Source organism: Podarcis tiliguerta (genome assembly GCF_965153285.1).
Source record: "Podarcis tiliguerta genome assembly, chromosome: 10".
In the NCBI taxonomy this organism is placed as follows: Eukaryota; Metazoa; Chordata; class Lepidosauria; order Squamata; family Lacertidae; genus Podarcis; species Podarcis tiliguerta.
Window position 1 is genome coordinate 41,830,536 of NC_139543.1, and position 16,762 is coordinate 41,847,297.

Consider the following 16,762-nt stretch of genomic DNA (forward strand, 5'->3'; position numbering starts at 1 on the left):
TATCAAGGCAGCAGGAATCTCACCCGTTCCTTTGTTCTGTGTCCAGCAAATGTATGTTTACTATCCTGTTGACTTCACCAAGTTTGAAGTTGAAAGGAAACGACCAAACTAAGAAATGACTAACTGGTTATCTGCATGTTTCCTGAATCGTGAGTTTACCTTGGGATGAAGATCCTATTGTCTATGCGGAACCCAATTCTTTCTTACAGGAGGTGATAATTAATCTCAGCTGTTAACATAGGATTAGTGTGCCGATCTCCACATTAAGAATTAGAAGGTCAGGATATTTACTCATGCCTTCCATGTCACATTTGAGACAAATATAGTTTATTGAGGGGTATCTTTTTAATATGAAGTTATGCCAACTGCACTGGTGCCAGGATCTACCAGATTACAACATGACATTGGCTCTGCCTTCAGTTTTATGGTTTAGACATTGCTCAAAAAGAAACAGGTCCGGGGAGGAAAGAGTAAAACAAGCAAATTCAGTACCAAAATGTTTCAGATGCACAACAACCAGGCAGAATGAGCCTGGGAAGATAGTTCTAGGAGAGGAGGAGTCAGAAGGCCAGTGCATTGTGTTAAAGCAATCACTGAGTCCTATAAAATATACCCTTTCCTTTTGTGTGTGTGGCTTGTCTCACCTATTAACTCATTGTGTTCCTTTTTTTGGGACTACTGAAAGGGTAGGAAGAGCACCTGTAGTTCTGTGGCAAAGTTCCTGACATTGCAGTGATAATAAAAGGGTGTCTATGGTACTGTGATGGGATGATGAGCTGCTTGTGCGTAAAATGCAAGTCCCTCAGAGTTTGATCAGGTTTTCAAACCTCTCCCTGTGATGGAGCCCCTCCAGCATGGCTGCGTCAATCGCTAGCAGAATCCGAAAGTGGTTGCTTTCGGAATCGTTTCCAACATAAAAGCTCCTTAACGGAAACACGTCTTCTGGACTCTCGGCGTGACAGTTTCCGGCGAGGAATAGGTGTCCCTATAGGAGGTCCTGAGACCTCCCCGCTGTTTTCGCTGGAAGCGTCTCTGAGCCATCCCTCCGACTCACCTTCCCTTGAAGTTCCTGCTCTCCCCCTACTGGTTCCCTCTTCAGCTGCCGCGTCTCTTTCAACCTCCGTGAGCCTTTGCACCTCCTGTCCTTCCGATGGCAGTTCCCTGACATCCACCTCCCCTCCAGGGCCCCCTTCACCCCCTCCCGTCTCCTCCCCTACGGGTTGTGAGGAGGTAAAACCCCTGAAAGAACCTTCCTCATCGTCCGAAGTTTCGAACACTTCCCTCCACTTGTTGCTGTCCCTGGTCTCTCGGTACTCCTCGTCATCGGAGTCCATTCCCTCTTCCAACTCCGACTCCGCGAATCCTTCCAGTTCCTCTTCCTCGTCGGTGGTGCCGAAATACTCCCTCCTAAATCTTGCTACCGGCTGTGGTTTCCTCGGGAATCGTAGGTGGAACGTTTCTGTTAAAACCTCGTCATTGACCTCACCTGCAGTCACCCAGGTGTTTTCTGACTCCGGTTCCCCTTCCCACGCCACCAAATACTCCACCTGATTTCCCTTCCACCTGGAATCGAGGATTTCCGCTACATGGTTGCTGCTTTCCCTTTCTTCCAAGGCTGGTCCCCTGGTGTGCTCCCCTTCACGTCCCCCCCGGTATGGTGACAGTAACGACCTGTGGAACACTGGGTGCAATTTCATGTGGTTGGGTAACCGGAGTTTGAAAGCCACTGGGTTGACCTGCTGAATGACCTCAAAGGGTCCCAATCTCTTGGGTCTTAATTTTTTACAACCCCCTTTGAACGGCAACCCTTGGGTTGACAGCCACACCTGATCCCCCACCCTTATGGTTTCACCTTCCCTTCTGTTCTTGTCTGCCTGCTTCTTATATTGTGCCTTGGCCCTTTCTAAGTTGAGCTGGAGCTGCTGATGGATCGCTTCCATCTCTTCTACAAAATGTTCGGCCGCTGGGACGCTCCATCTCTCGCCTCCATCCCCTGGAAATGCCCTGGGGTGACACCCGTAATTAGCCAAAAAGGGGCTCATCCCTGTGGACACATTCTCCGCATTATTGTAGGCAAATTCTGCCAGCGCCAACTTTTCGACCCAATCGTTCTCTCTGTCATTGACATAACACCTCAGATATTGTTGGAGGATGCCATTTGCTCTTTCCGCCTGCCCGTTGGTTTCAGGGTGCCGGGCAGTCGAAAAATTGACTTCCACGTGCAGCAAGCTCATGAGCTTCCTCCAGAACCTGGAAGTAAATTGTTTGCCGCGGTCTGAGATCACCCTCAAGGGGGCGCCGTGCAACCTAAAGATGTGTTCTACAAACAACTTCGCTGTTTCTTCCGCTGTGACTGCATGTGAGCATGCTACAAAGTGGCACATCTTAGTTAACAGGTCTACTACTACCATGATGGCTGTTTTCCCCTTGGATTTCGGCAGATCCGTCATAAAATCTATTGATACCGCTTCCCAAGGCCGTTCTGGTGTGGGTAATGGTTCTAATAACCCTGCCGGTGCCCTTCTTTCCCCTTTGGCTCTCTGAGATTGGTCGCACCCTCTTACATACTCCTTTACATCTTCCCTCACCTTGGGCCACCAAAACTCCCTGGTAACCATCCACATGGTCTTGTGTTGCCCAAAATGTCCCGCCGTGGGGCTATCGTGCAACTGCTTGAGTACTCTTCCCCTCAATTCACCTTCTGGTATATACAGTGCCCCTTTGTAATACAATGCCCCATTTCTTTCCTCAAAACCTTCGGGGCTCTCGCCCTCCCCCCTGAGACCTCTGAGCTTATCCTGGGCATACTCATCATTTTCCGTTTCCTCTACCAGTTCTCGTCGCCCCACCAGCGCCGCCCCACACACCCAGCGGTCCTCAGGGATGACATGTCTCTCTTCGATTGCCCCCTCCCCCTCCAAATACTCTAGTTTGTGTGAGAGAGCGTCCGCCCTGACGTTTTCTGGGCCTGGCACATAACAAATTTCAAAGTGGAATTTGGAGAATTCCTGTGCCCATCTCACTTGTCGTTGGTTGAGCACTCGAGCTGTTCTCCAATACTCCAAATTCTTGTGGTCGGTGCACACTTGCACCTTGTGTTGTGCCCCAATTAACAAATGTCTCCACCTCCGGAACGCTTCGTGAATGGCGAGTAGTTCCCTGTCATACACCGTGTAGTTCCGCTCGGACTTATTCAGCTTCCTCGAGAAGAAGGCACACGGTCTCCACTCCGACGTATTCCTTCCCGGCTGAAGAAGTACCGCCCCGATCGCCCGGTCGGACGCGTCTGTTTTCACTCTCATGGGTTTTCGTAAGTCCACATGCAGAAGTTGTTCTTCCGAGGCGAAAGCCCTTTTCAGTTCTTCAAATGCTCGCTCCGCCTCCGCCGTCCAAACAAATTTCTTCTTGCTGCTGAGGCAGTCGGTGATGGGCGCCGTCAAGTGTGCAAAGTTCTTGATGAACTTCCGATAAAAGTTCCCAAACCCCAGGAATCTTTGCACATCCTTCTTGGTCTTCGGTGTCTTCCATTCCAGTACCGCTTGGACCTTGCCTGGATCCATGGCCAATCCTTTGTCTGACAAGCGGTACCCCAGGAATTCCACCTCCTTGGTATGAAACTGGCACTTCTCCAGTTTCACCCACAGCTGATTGGCTTGCAGCCTGCTCAACACTTCTCGCACGTCCCTCACATGCTGCTCCTCATCTTCCGAATACACCAACACGTCATCTAAAAAGGCCACACAATTCTTGTAGAGCAAAGGTCCCAAGACGTGGTTCATAAAACTTTGAAAGCACGCCGAGCCTGCTTGTAGACCGAAGGGCATAACGAGGTATTCAAATGCTCCCAAAGGGGTGAACATGGTGGTCTTCCATTCATCCCCCTTCCTTATGCGTATCAGATTGTACGCCCCCCGCAGGTCCAGTTTTGTAAAAATCTTCCCCTTCCTCACCCTGGTCAAAATGTCATCAATTCGGGGCATAGGAAAAGCCAGGGGTTCCGACACTGCATTCAGGGCCCTGAAGTCAACTACAAGTCTCGGCTTATCTGTGTCTTTTTTGTCCACAAAGAACACTGGGCTGCCCCCCACCGCTCGGGACTCTCTGATGAAACCTCGCTTCAGGTTTTTGTCAATGAACTCCCTCAACTCCTGCATCTCCCTGTCTGACATGGCGTACAGCTTGCCCACTGGGAGTTGGGCCCCAGGGAGTAGGTTGATTTGACAGTCAAAGGGTCTATGCGGCGGCAGTTTGTCTGCTTCCCTTTCGCTGAATACGTTGCTCAGATCTGCGTATTGCGGGGGCACCTTCCCTTTATCCATTACTTCCATCCCGGCTAGGGTGACTCTGGCTCCTCCCGGGACCTTCCCCTGCTTGCAGTGTTCCAGGCAATGCGCTGATCCAAAGGAGACCACCCTCTGATGCCAGCCCACTAGCGGATCGTGTAGCGCCAGCCAGCTCATCCCCAAAATGATGGGAGCTCCTCCCAAGGTGGCCACATTAAACGCTATCCGTTCGGTGTGCCTTGCCACCCTCATTATCATCGGGACTGTCTGTTGGCTAACTTCTCCTCCCAACAGCTCTCTGCCGTCAATCGTGGTCACCTGCAAGGGGTTACTTAAAGGGATGGTCTGTATCTGGTGCTCCGCTGCAAACTCCTTACTCATGAAATTACAGGAGCTGCCTGAATCCAAAAGTGCCTTGATCTGTAGTGGGTGTCCGTTTGGTAGCTCTAGCAACACCTCTATCACTAAAGCAGGTCTGGGAGGGTCTGGCGTGGGCACTTTCACTGCTCTTTGGCCTGGCTGCTGTGCCCCAACGGTGGCAGCCAGGCGTTGGCTTTTACTTGCTCCTTGCTTTCCTCCTCCTTCTCCCCAACAGCTCCTGCCATCCCTTGCCATTCCTTTCTTTGCGGGCAAACTCTGGCAAAGTGCCCTGGCTGTTGGCAGAGATAACATTTCTTGGCGCTCTTTCCCTCCTTCTTCCGCCCTTCACTGGGATTTGAAACTGCGCGCGCCCGCGCTGTTCCAACTTCCATCGGCTCTCCCGGCGGGAAAGGTGGCTCTGGAATGTCTGGAATGCGGAGCTCCCTCCAACGTTCTCCTTTCCCTTCCCGCCTTTCCAAAGCCCTCGCTTCCTGGCGCGCTCCTATGGCCAGCGCGGATTTGGTCAGCTGGTCCATAGACTCCGCCCTGGGCCCCCGGGAAAGTTCATCTTTAAGGGCCGAAGAAAGCCCCTCTTCGAAAAGCATCTGGATGGGTTCCGCCGATAGGTCCCACCCCAATTTATGAATCAACATAGTAAACTCAGTCCAGTACTCACGGACAGATCGGCTCCCCTGTTTGCAAGCCATTATCTGCCTCCGCGCCACTCCCTGCTCAATGTCGCTGGAAAACATCAGGTCCATGGCACGAAAAAACTTCCTCGTGTCCTTTAGGATCTCATTATTCACTGCCATCAGGGGTCTAACCCAGTCCTTCGCCCCCGATTCGAGATGGCCAATTACAAAAGCCACTCGCGATTCCTCCTTGGGGAAGTCATCAAACTGCAGGTTGAGAGCGTATTGCATCTCTGTTCTAAAGGCATGATAGTTTCTGGGATCCCCCCCGAATTTCTGCACCAATCCTGGCACCTTTCTGGCGAGTGGGGTGGCTTTCTCCTTCCCCTTTTCTGCATCCTGAGCCCTCCTCTCCTCAAGCCTCGCCGTTTGCATGGCAAGCTGGATCTCCAACGCCCTGTACCTTTCTTCCAGGCTTGGACCCCCTCCAGCTGCTCCTGCTCCTCCGGTTCCGGCTGGGTCGCTCATGATGCCTCTCCCTGCACAAGCTGGCTTTCGGTGACTTTCGGATTGCTGTGATGGGATGATGAGCTGCTTGTGCGTAAAATGCAAGTCCCTCAGAGTTTGATCAGGTTTTCAAACCTCTCCCTGTGACGGAGCCCCTCCAGCATGGCTGCGTCAATCGCTAGCAGAATCCGAAAGTGGTTGCTTTCGGAATCGTTTCCAACATAAAAGCTCCTTAACGGAAACACGTCTTCTGGACTCTCGGCGTGACAGTTTCCGGCGAGGAATGGGTGTCCCTATAGGAGGTCCTGAGACCTCCCCGCTGTTTTCGCTGGAAGCGTCTCTGAGCCATCCCTCCGACTCACCTTCCCTTGAAGTTCCTGCTCTCCCCCTACTGGTTCCCTCTTCAGCTGCCGCGTCTCTTTCAACCTCCGTGAGCCTTTGCACCTCCTGTCCTTCTGATGGCAGTTCCCTGACAGGTACCTTGGAAAGACTTCTGCCAGAGTGCCTGGAGCCAGGGCCAGATTTGCAGATGAGGCCCTAAGCTACTGAAGGTAATGGGGCCCTTTATATGTCCAGCTGTCCTTTGTCAACAACAAATTGTCACTGTTTTTTGTGTTGAATATATGCTATCTGGTAATTTATGGACCTAATAGGTATCTAAAGCCATTTGCACATAACAAAATATGTATTTTATCAAAGTAATTGTTGAACTGAAATACAATTAAGAAGAAGTATATAAATAGTGAAATACAATTAAGAAGAAGTATATTAATACAGTGGTACCTCGGGTTAAGTACTTAATTTGTTCCAGAGGTCCGTTCTTAACCTGAAACTGTTCTTAACCTGAAGCACCACTTTAGCTAATGGGGCCTCCGGCTGCTGCCGCACAGCCGGAGCACAATTTTTGTTCTCATCCTGAAGCAAAATTCTTAACCCGAGGTATTATTTTTGGGTTAGCGGAGTCTGTAACCTGAAGCGTATGTAACCTGAAGCGTATTTAACCCGAGGTACAACTGTAGTGAAATAATTATTAATACATACTGTTGTTGTATGTAGGTTTTATTTTATTTGTTTTTTATATTATATTTTGGAAATGTACATCCAGGTTTTTTTCCTTTAATTTTTTTGGGGGCCCCCAAGAGCGTGTTTCTCTGGCAAGTTTCTCTGGCAAGCTGTTGCCCATTGGGCAGAGGGTGGAGTAGGGATGTAAGCAGCTATCCATTTCTGTTCCGAGACGTATTTGCTGCAGGCAGTGCTGCTTCTGTTCTGCTGCGGTTTGGCTTCCAACAAAAAAGACGCTCATGTTGCCGTCTCTCTTGGTGAAATTTGACACAATTCATTGATTCCCCAGCATTCATTCCCACGCAAAGGAAACACAATGCTTACTGACAGCGGTAACAAAAACAGCGAATACTGATTGCATATGCCAGATCCATTTGTCTTCTGGACACGGGATGAAGAAGTGAACGTCAGCAATTTCTGCCCCAGTTTCCATTTTTTGTCTGAATTCTCTGACGTCCCGAGGGTGGAAGAGGAAGGGTGCCATCTGAAGGCTCAGTATACACGTCCCATTCTGTGGTGCCAGCAGAGCTGCAAAAACAAATTCTCTGTGTTAGTTACAGTATAGGAATCATCCATCAAGCTATCACCTTCCTGGAATCCATTTATTATTGGAGGCTGGATTCTGTTGATAAGAACAACAGTAGTGTTGACATTCGCAACACAGAGAACAAATTCAGAGAAAGAGAGTGTCTTGGTAAAATCTGTTCCTCGCATCAGGTGAGGCTTGACCGAGTGCTGGCCATTGCTGTCAACAGTGGGAAGGTATCCTGTGTTTTCAGTTATTGGAGTCTTAGCCTCTTAGCAAGCCATTTCCGCGAAGTGCATGAGGTCCATTTCATCACCAGAAAGACGCTCATTATCTGTCTACTTGATGCTAGGAGGAGACCCTCTTCCTGCTGGCTAAAACCAGCTGAGGTGTGCCCCAGATGCCTCCTCAGGTTCTCTCCCCGCATTCCTCCACCCTTCTCGACTTGGTTGGGTTTTCTTTCGAAGGTTTCAATTCAGCTTTCAAGCTTGGCTCTTGCACAAGCAGGTTAAAATATTGCTGGTACTTCTTTGAGACATCAAGGAAAGTATCAGATTTACTGCATTTTCTGGGAGGTGACGAGGATGACGAGTGATCAGAGCAGGGCTAGCAACTCGAAGAAGGATGTCTATTCAGCTACCCAAGCTCTTTTTGTTCCTGACATCCCTTTCACCCATGTCATGTGTCTGGTGGAACTCCCTGTTTCTGGCCCGGGCACTTGTCAAAAGAAGCCTAGCAATTAGAGATGAGAAATCCATGACGGAGATCATATATCTTTTCTCCCAGTCATTTCTCAGCAATTTTAACCAGTGTTTAATAGCTATCGTGGGGGGATATTAATCACAGGAGTTGACCTAATTGAGGAAACTGAGAGATCTCATTGTTAGCACACAAGGGGGGGATGGTGTCTTTTCCATAACCTTTAGGTAGCAAATTAATTATCCATAAAGATACTAGACTCACTGAAGAAATCACTTCCATATCCTGCAGCCATCATGAAAGCAAGCAACGCTAGGGGCTTTTTTATATTGGGAAAGGTACAAGTGGAAACTGTGACATTCAGAATTTTAACCTGCCAGCCATACCCTTTTCCAAGTGCCTTCATTACATTTCCCCTTCCTTTCTGGTTTTCTGTGCACCTGCCCCAACAGTTAGGGATGGTTAGTATCCCATACTCATTGGACATGCTCAGTCCCCAATGAGCTGTTTTAATGTTCCTCCTGTTTACTTGCCCCCTTAAAGAGTTAGTGTGCTTCTGCAAAACTTTGGTTCCCCCAAGCCTGCTGATACCTCCACCTTGTGCACAGCTGGTGCATTTTGGATACATAAGGCTCCGCACTCATAGAATGGATGGCTCAGTGAGTAGAGCATGAGGTTCTTAACCTCAGGGATGTGGGTTCGAGCCCCATGTTGGGCAAACGATTCCAGCATTGCAGGGGGTTGGACTAGATGTCCCTTGGGGTCTCTTCCAGCTGTATGGTTCTGTGGAATTCACTATTGGTATATAAGATTCAAAGCTAGAATAATACCCTCCGGTTGAAATAATTAGTGCAGCTACATTGAAAAATACTGACATGCTTTCTCTGCAACTTTGATACAATACAATAAAATACAATGACATTTGTTCAACAATTTATGTAGCATTAAATTTAACACTAACTAGACTACAAGCTTAACATGAATCAACAGCTGCAAAAAACGCTAATGCTATTCTAGGCTGCATCAACAGAAGACTAGTGTCCGGATCAAGGGAAGTAATAGTCATGCTATATTCTGCCTTGGTCAGGCCACACCTGGATTAATGTGTCCAATTCTGGGTGCCACAATTTAAGAAGCATATTGACAAGCTGGAACATGTGCAGAGGAGGAGGACCAAGATGATCAAGGGTCTGGAAACCAAGCCTTATGAGGAATGGTTGAGGGAGCTGGGCACTTTTAGCCTGGAAAAGAGGACACCGGGAGGCGATCTCATAGACATCTTCAAATATTTAATGGGCTGTCGCATGAAGATTGAGCAAGCTTGTTTTCTCCTGCTCCAGAGGGCAGGACCTGAACCAAGGGTTTCAAGTTCCAAGAAGGGAGATTCCGTCTAAACATCATGAAGAACTTTCTGACGGTAAGAGCTGTTTGACAGTGGAACAGACTTCCACGTGAAGTGGTAGACTCTCCTTCCTTGGAGATTTTTAAGCAGAGTTTGGATGGCCATCTGTCAGGGATGCTTTAGCTGTAAGTGTAAGTTGAGCATGTGTGTCCCATTTTGGCTTGATGCACATAAAAGACAAATGGCAAAACTTATCAAATGCCAAAAAAAACAAAAACCAAGTGTCAAATCTGAGGCCAGGGCAGGTCCACCCATGAGGTGGATTGAGGCAGCCATCTTGAATGGCAAAATCCCATGGGGCATTTGCCCCCACAGGCGCCACCCCCACCCCTGCTACCTCCACCAGTGAAGTGAGGAGACCCGGTGGTGGCTTCTGGCGAGATCTGGCAAAACTCTCAAGAGATCTTGTGGAGCTCACATGAGATCTTGCTGGAAGCTGCCACCTCGTGACCCCGATAAGTGAGGCTTTGGTGGAGTAGTTTCAATGATGGGGGGGGGCAGCACCTTCCTGTTTTGCCTCAAGCATTGAAACAGAATGAGTCACCTGTGTCTGAGGCCCCCTTTGAGTTAAGGCCCTTACTCCCTCTCTAATGAGCTATGGTTCTGGGTGGTGAAAGGGGATTTAAATTCACATACCTGGTAGCAGGATTTGGGAGCAGCAAGCATCTAAATGGGAGGACCCATTTGACCGTTAAGTCCTGAATTTAACATTTCCTAGGAGGGCCTTCTCAGTAGTGGTGCCCTCCCTGCAGAATGCTCTCCCTTTAGATGTCAAGGAGATAAAGAACTACCCAACTTTTAGAAGACATGTGAAGGCAGCCCTGTATCAGGAAGTTTTTAATGTTTTATTATGTTTTTATATATGCTGTAAACTGTCCAGAATGGCTGGGGAAATCCAGCCAGATGGGTGGGGTATAAATAATAAAAGATTATTTGTTGTTGTTGTTTAGTCGTTTAGTCGTGTCCGACTCCTCGTGACCCCATGGACCAGAGCATGCCAGGCACACCTGTCTTCCACTGCCTCCCACAGTTTGGTCAAACTCATGCTGGTAGTTTCGAGAACACTATCCAACCATCTCGTCCTCTGTCGTCCCTTCTCCTTGTGCCCTCCATCTTTCCCAACATCAGGGTCTTTTCCAGGGAGTCTTCTCTTCTCATGAGGTGGCCAAAGTATTGGAGCCTCAGCTTCAGGATCTGTCCTTCCAGTGAGCACTCAGGGCTGATTTCCTTAAGAATGGAGAAGTTTTATCTTCTTGCAGTCCATGGGACTTTCAAGAGTCTCCTCCAGCACCATAACTCAAAAGCATCAATTCTTCAGCGATCAGCCTTCTTTATGGTCCAGTTCTCACTTCCATACATCACTACTGGGAAAACCATCACTTTAACTATAAGGACCTTTGTTGGCAAGGTGATGTCTCTGCTTTTTAAGATGCTGTCTATTATTATTATTATTATTGTTGTTGTTGTTGTTGTTGTTGTTATTAATTTATTAATTAATTAATTAAAGACGGATCTTTTCCAAAATAAAACCAAATAAAACTGGCCTAGCTAGTTTCCCTGATTTGAAGAATCACAATTCTTCTTGCAGCTCAACATAGTGGAGACTTGCAGACTTGCACCAATGATAATAGTAATAATAATATCATTTCCCCCCACAGAATAACAAAGCTAGACATTTGTGACCAGTGCAAAATGTGCAAATTAAGCAAACCTGAAACATTTGTTGATTCTCAACCATTTATATCTGTTTGTGCTACTTGTAGTAGGGAAGAACTATTTGTTAAAACTCTCTTAGTACCCCAATGTTATTAAATCTCAGCCATGAGGGCTAGAAATTTGTACTTGAAATTTAAGAGGAGATTCCAAGAACCCTGAATACTGTGCCCAGTGTCAGTTTCTACTCTTGAAGTTGTAGCATCAAGAAATGCCAGCAGCTCTGTTGACAGGGCTGACAGTGCCTTCCTCTTTTCCTCCCCTTTCTGACTGTTTTCTACTCCTGCTGCATTTGCCAGCCATGTCTGTCATTTGTATTGAATTGGGATTGCTTTCCACCTCTCACAGGCCGCAAATTGCTGGTTAAACATTCATTAAATCTTTCCCTGGGGCATGGCTTGTGACCCACACATTTTGCTTCTGTTGACCAAACAAGTGGAGGAATGCACCCACAGGCTATCAGCTCCTCCAGAGTGGGCAAGGAGCCCACAAATGTGATCTAAACCCTGACCGGGACTAAGAAGGAAAGGCAACACCTTTTTCTTGTTGTTCGGCTTCTGTCCCTGGGAAAATGCAAGCTTTGTAGTGAAGCAATATAGCAAACTATAAATAGAACCTTGCTGGTAACCCAGCCTTTATGCATCAGAGAGTTTCTCTCTCTCTTCTCCCCCCCCCTCCCCGTGTGTGTGTGTGTGTGTGTGTGTGTGTGAGAGAGAGAGAGAGAGAGAGAGAGAGAGAGAGCAATTTTACTTGCATACAAAATACCAATAGTGATACAACCAGTGGCAGATTTATGGTCTGTGGGGTCCTGTGTGCCGCCCTTTTGGGGAGTTCTAGTCTGTGGGTTAAACCACAGAGCCAAGGACTTGCCGATCAGAAGGTCAGCAGTTTGAATCCCCGTGACGGGGTGAGCTCCCGTTGCTCGGTCCCCGCTCCTGCCCACCTAGCAGTTCGAAAGCACGTCAAAGTGCAAGTAGATAAATAGGTACCGCTCCGGCGGGAAGGTAAACGGCGTTTCTGTGCGCTGCTCTGGTTCATCAGAAGCAGCTTAGTCATGCTGGCCACATGACCTGGAAGCTGTACGCTGGCTCTCTCGGCCAGTAAAGCAAGATGAGCGCCGCAACCTCAGAGTCGGCCACGACTGGACCTAATAGTCAGGTGTCCCTTTACCTTTACTATTCATTCACCTATATAAGCATGACTATGTCAAAATTGGAGGTGGATGAGGAGTTGGTAATAATAATGTTTCTGCTTTTTGCCCTGTGCTTCCTCCTCCTCAGACAACTTGGGAACAATCTCTGCTGTGACCCAGGAAGGAATAAAAGGTGATGGGTATCATGAGGCTCTGAAATGGGTGCTGCTCCCCCCCCCCCAGGGAACTATTGGGGGCGGGGGAATGGGTAATGGTGATGATGATTTTGCCTCTGTACCTTCCCACAACCAAACAACATGGGAACAACCTGGGAAACATCTGTCAGCTGGTGTAGCACAGTGCAGAGAGTGCTGGACTTGGACTAGCAAGTCCTGGGTTTCCTGCTTTGCCACGAAGCACACAGAGTGAGCCAGTCATGATTTCTCAGCATAACTTACATAACAAATTAGTTTTTTGTTTTTTGTTTATCCTGGAAAAACTATTAGGTGGAGCAAACCAGAATACCAGGTGAGGTGATGCACCCAAGGGTCCTATCCTGGCTCTGCAACTCTGACACCTTCATGATCCTTGCCATATGGTTTCTTCACCCACTGTTCCTTGTCATCCCCATGCAAGATGCTTTATGTACCTTTGGTGCTGCACCTTGTTTATGATTCCATGGAAACTTCACCCCGTGCAATGTTCTGGGCTGAGCAGTACTGTACTTTCATGACTTCTGAATTGCAGACAAAGTGGTTTCTTTTTAACATTTGTAAACAGAGCTTAAGAACACAAGGAGAGCTCTGCAGGACAGGTGAAAGGTCTGTCTGGTCCAGTGTGCTGCTCCCCGCATTAAGATATATATTAAGATCAAATGTGAGGCATGGCAGGGAGGTCCATGTGGCATAGTGGTCAGAGTGTTGGGCTAGGAGTGGGAAGACGCAGGTTCAATCCCCACATAACTACGAAGCTCAGCGGTTGACTTTGGGCTAGCTGCTACCTCCCTCAGCTTAGTTTACCTCACAGAGTTGAGGATAAAATGAAGAAGGGGTAGCCATGTACACTACCTTCAGCTCTCTGGAAGAATGGTGGAATAAAAAGGAAATGAATAAGTACTTTTTAAAAAATAAATATTTTTATTGAAACTTATCAGCATAGAATACTATAAAAACAGATCAATCTAAATAAAAATGAAAAAAAAAACATAAAAGAAAAGAAAAGGGGGAAAAGAAGGGAAAATAAGAAAGACAAAGCTCTCTATCAGAGGTACTGGTAGATCTTAAACCTTGTCTCACACAATAAGGTGTGGACCCTCCCAGCTCTCACCTGGTTGCTTCCTTTTCTTCTTCCGGCCTCCCACCCTGGAAGATCTTCCCTTTCCTCCCTCTCACAGAAGGTCTTTCACCTCCCACCCGTCATCTTCCTGTGATGATCATCTTATCCTGTTTCATATCAACTTCTCGCATCCCATTTGCCATGTTTCTTTCTTAGTCTCCACTATACATAAAGGGTAATCAGAGGTTATCTTTTAAAATGTGTGTACAATAAACTGGACTTATTTGGGCAACAGTGGGAGCACATGATATGCCTTCTCATTTTAATTATGTTTTATTTGTGTTTTTTGAAACAGATTTTTTTTTTAAAGGAGGGGTTCTCATCTTCTTGTAGGATTGGTTCTGGTGGTGATTCCTCTGTTTCGCTCGCAGTATTCTTGATTTTAGAAAGCTGTAGTGAGGCTAAAGGAAAAACCGGCCGGTTCTTTTTCCAGGGCCAATGCCACTGAACATTGGCCATCTGGGCTGGGGCTGATGTGAGATGGAATCCAACATTAATATCTGGAGGGCCACATGCTCCCTGTCCTTGTTCTACCATTTTGTCTGTAATATCTCTGAGGGTGGTAAGGATTTGAATCCAGAAGTTCTGGGTCAATGGACAGCTTATCCACGTATTATGAATCTGAGCATCTTTTTAGACCGGGTGTCCCTGGCATCAAGTACCAGGAAACTAGTGCTTTGTAAATGTTCTGTTTATATTTAGTGTACAATTTAGTAGTGTTGTTCCAAACTTCATTTGGAAGTTCAGAGCCAAGACGGGTTTCCCACTTGGGCACATAGCTAGTTTTCTGGGCTGAAGGTCTAATTAGAGAAGGTGTTGCAGATCCTGACAATAAGGCTTTCTCTGTAGAGATAGGGTACCTGTGACCCTCCAGATGGTGGATTCCAACTTCAACCCCCAACCAGCATGGCTGGTGGCCTGGGATAATGGAAGCTGTAGTCCAGCAATATCTGGAGGGCCGCAGGGTCACCATCTTTGATTTACAGATTGCAGTGGACGGAGTTACCTGGACGCTTGCCAAGCGAGATCTTCTTTCTTCTGTAGGAAACTCTGGATGGCTCCTCTTGAATGATCTGGTCAAATGGCTGGCTTTGCTCAGATGCCAGAGCACATCACAGCCAATATTTACAGAGCAAACAAAGCTTGGCTTCTAAAGTGCTACTGGAGCATCAGCCAAGATATTTTATACGATCTACACAGGTCTTGTTGACTCAAATCATTGCGCAGTTCAAGAAGGCAACTCCCATCCACCCATCTGTAGGAGGAAACACCAGAGGAAGGGCATTTTGGTGTCTCTGCCATGCCAAACATGGCACAACAGGAAGACCGTCATTCTTACGCTGGCTCCAATGCCAGATGAAGCTGTGACCACTACGGCTGCTGATATTTTAACAGTAAAAGCTTGCCACTCTATAGTATTTCCCACCCAGATGCAAGTCCACCACACTTCTGTCTTACAGCTCACATCATATGTGATGTCAAGTGTGGGGCAGGTAAAGATGGGGCTGGACCCAAATAGGGTTCATGGCTGGCCTGCAAGGCCACCTGCAAAGCACTGACAATCAGTGGATTGTTCATAGCGCTGTGCAAAAAAACAGGTCCCCTGGTGTGTTTGTGACATCAGCGGACAGGCGGACAGTCCTGCCCACGTAACAAATTTGACCTTTGGGTGGTGCAGGAGGTAAGGATCTGGCCCACTAGTCGGATCCAGTGCCTTATCCCCTGCTATAGTTGTTCTAGGCCCTCCCTGTCTGTGCCCCCCCACCTGTGCTTCTGGCCCTGATATTAGGATGTGAGCCAAGAGGAATGGGTACAAGGTGTGGAGATCAGACAGAAGGTGGATGAGGGGTGTAAGGGACCCAGTGTGTGTGTGTGTGTGTGTGTAATTTTTATTGATCTTGTGGGCAAATTATAAATGTGAATTGGCATTTATAATACTCAAAGCAGAAACAGTCTTTGAACCTTATACATAGTTCAACCCAAAGAAAGGAAAAGAAAGAAAAACAAATTGCAGATTCATCATTGGAGTCCTTTTAAACTACTTCAACTTTTTTCTTTGCAGGGTTTAGCAAATGTAGCTGGAGTTGCTTAAGACATGGAAGGTCTATTACAGCTATTATTATTATTAGTAGTAGTATGCACATCCTGCCTTTTTTCTGTGACAGGGACTCAGGGCAGCTTACGGTTAAAATAGAAGCAGTTATAAAGAATTCTATATTCCCGCCTGTGTAGCTAAGGTTACTGGAGCCTCAATTACTTCATTAATAAATTAAATAAAATCACACCATGTCAAACAAAACTTATTTTTGTTATACTTTTTGTTTCTTTTGGGTTACCTTTTCACATAAAGCTAAAAGCAAAACAAGAATATACCAGTATTTTAAAGCGGCATTTTCCAAATGTTTCCAGAACCTTGAAGTGGTTAATCTAAGAGGAACCTGATTAAGTCTTTATTCTTGCTGTCAAGATTTTGCCCATCCCAGATATTTGAAAACGCTAGGGATGGAAACAGAATAACATCTGGGTGAGTAATCTTCTGTATTTTCTCAAAACCCTTCCACAGTGGGACATGTACCCCATGTGCAGAAAGAGAGAGAGAGAGAGAGAGAGAGAGAGAGAGAGAGAAACTTTTGAGGCCTTTCATCTCCAACAGCTTGGGGAAGACATATGTGCGATATGTGACTATCTGGTAAATGTCAGGTGCTATCTAAAAATAAATATGAGGCTTGTTTCCTTATATTTCCTTATTTCCGCAATGATGAAATTGAATGTGTAGCTTGGTCTCCCAGATTTTTTTGCTAAGTATCTTCGTTGAGTTGACAGCTAAATTCTTTTTCACAGCATTCGTTTGGTGACAGTGATACTGGTCAGACTCTCACACCTATGGTTTCCAGTGAGGGTTTTTATACGATAACACAATTTGAAGGAGCGTGTTTAACACCAATTGTAGTTTGGCCCAAAGTCTTATGAAATCAAAGTGCTAAGAAACAGTGACTAAAAAATGCCCCAAGATTCAAGGTTGCCATATGTCTGGAATAGCTAAGGAGGAATGTAGAAAAATTAAAGACGCATCTGTTCATTAATGGAGCTGCGGGGTGGAGACAAGAGAGA

At 46.9% G+C, this 16,762-nt stretch overlaps 2 long non-coding RNA genes across 2 annotated transcripts; one reads left to right on the plus strand and one right to left on the minus strand.

The window, feature by feature from the left end:
* Positions 1–644: 644 nt before the first annotated feature.
* LOC310658453 lies at positions 645–15,983 on the plus strand. The gene is made up of 4 exons (XR_014502331.1): positions 645–755; positions 6,259–6,333; positions 9,410–9,486; positions 15,714–15,983. It is a non-coding gene; the product is annotated as an uncharacterized lncRNA (long non-coding RNA).
* Positions 13,906–15,211, minus strand: LOC310658452. The gene is made up of 2 exons (XR_014502330.1): positions 14,658–15,211; positions 13,906–14,041 (listed from the first exon to the last, which is right to left on the minus strand). It is a non-coding gene; the product is annotated as an uncharacterized lncRNA (long non-coding RNA).
* Positions 15,984–16,762: the final 779 nt, after the last annotated feature.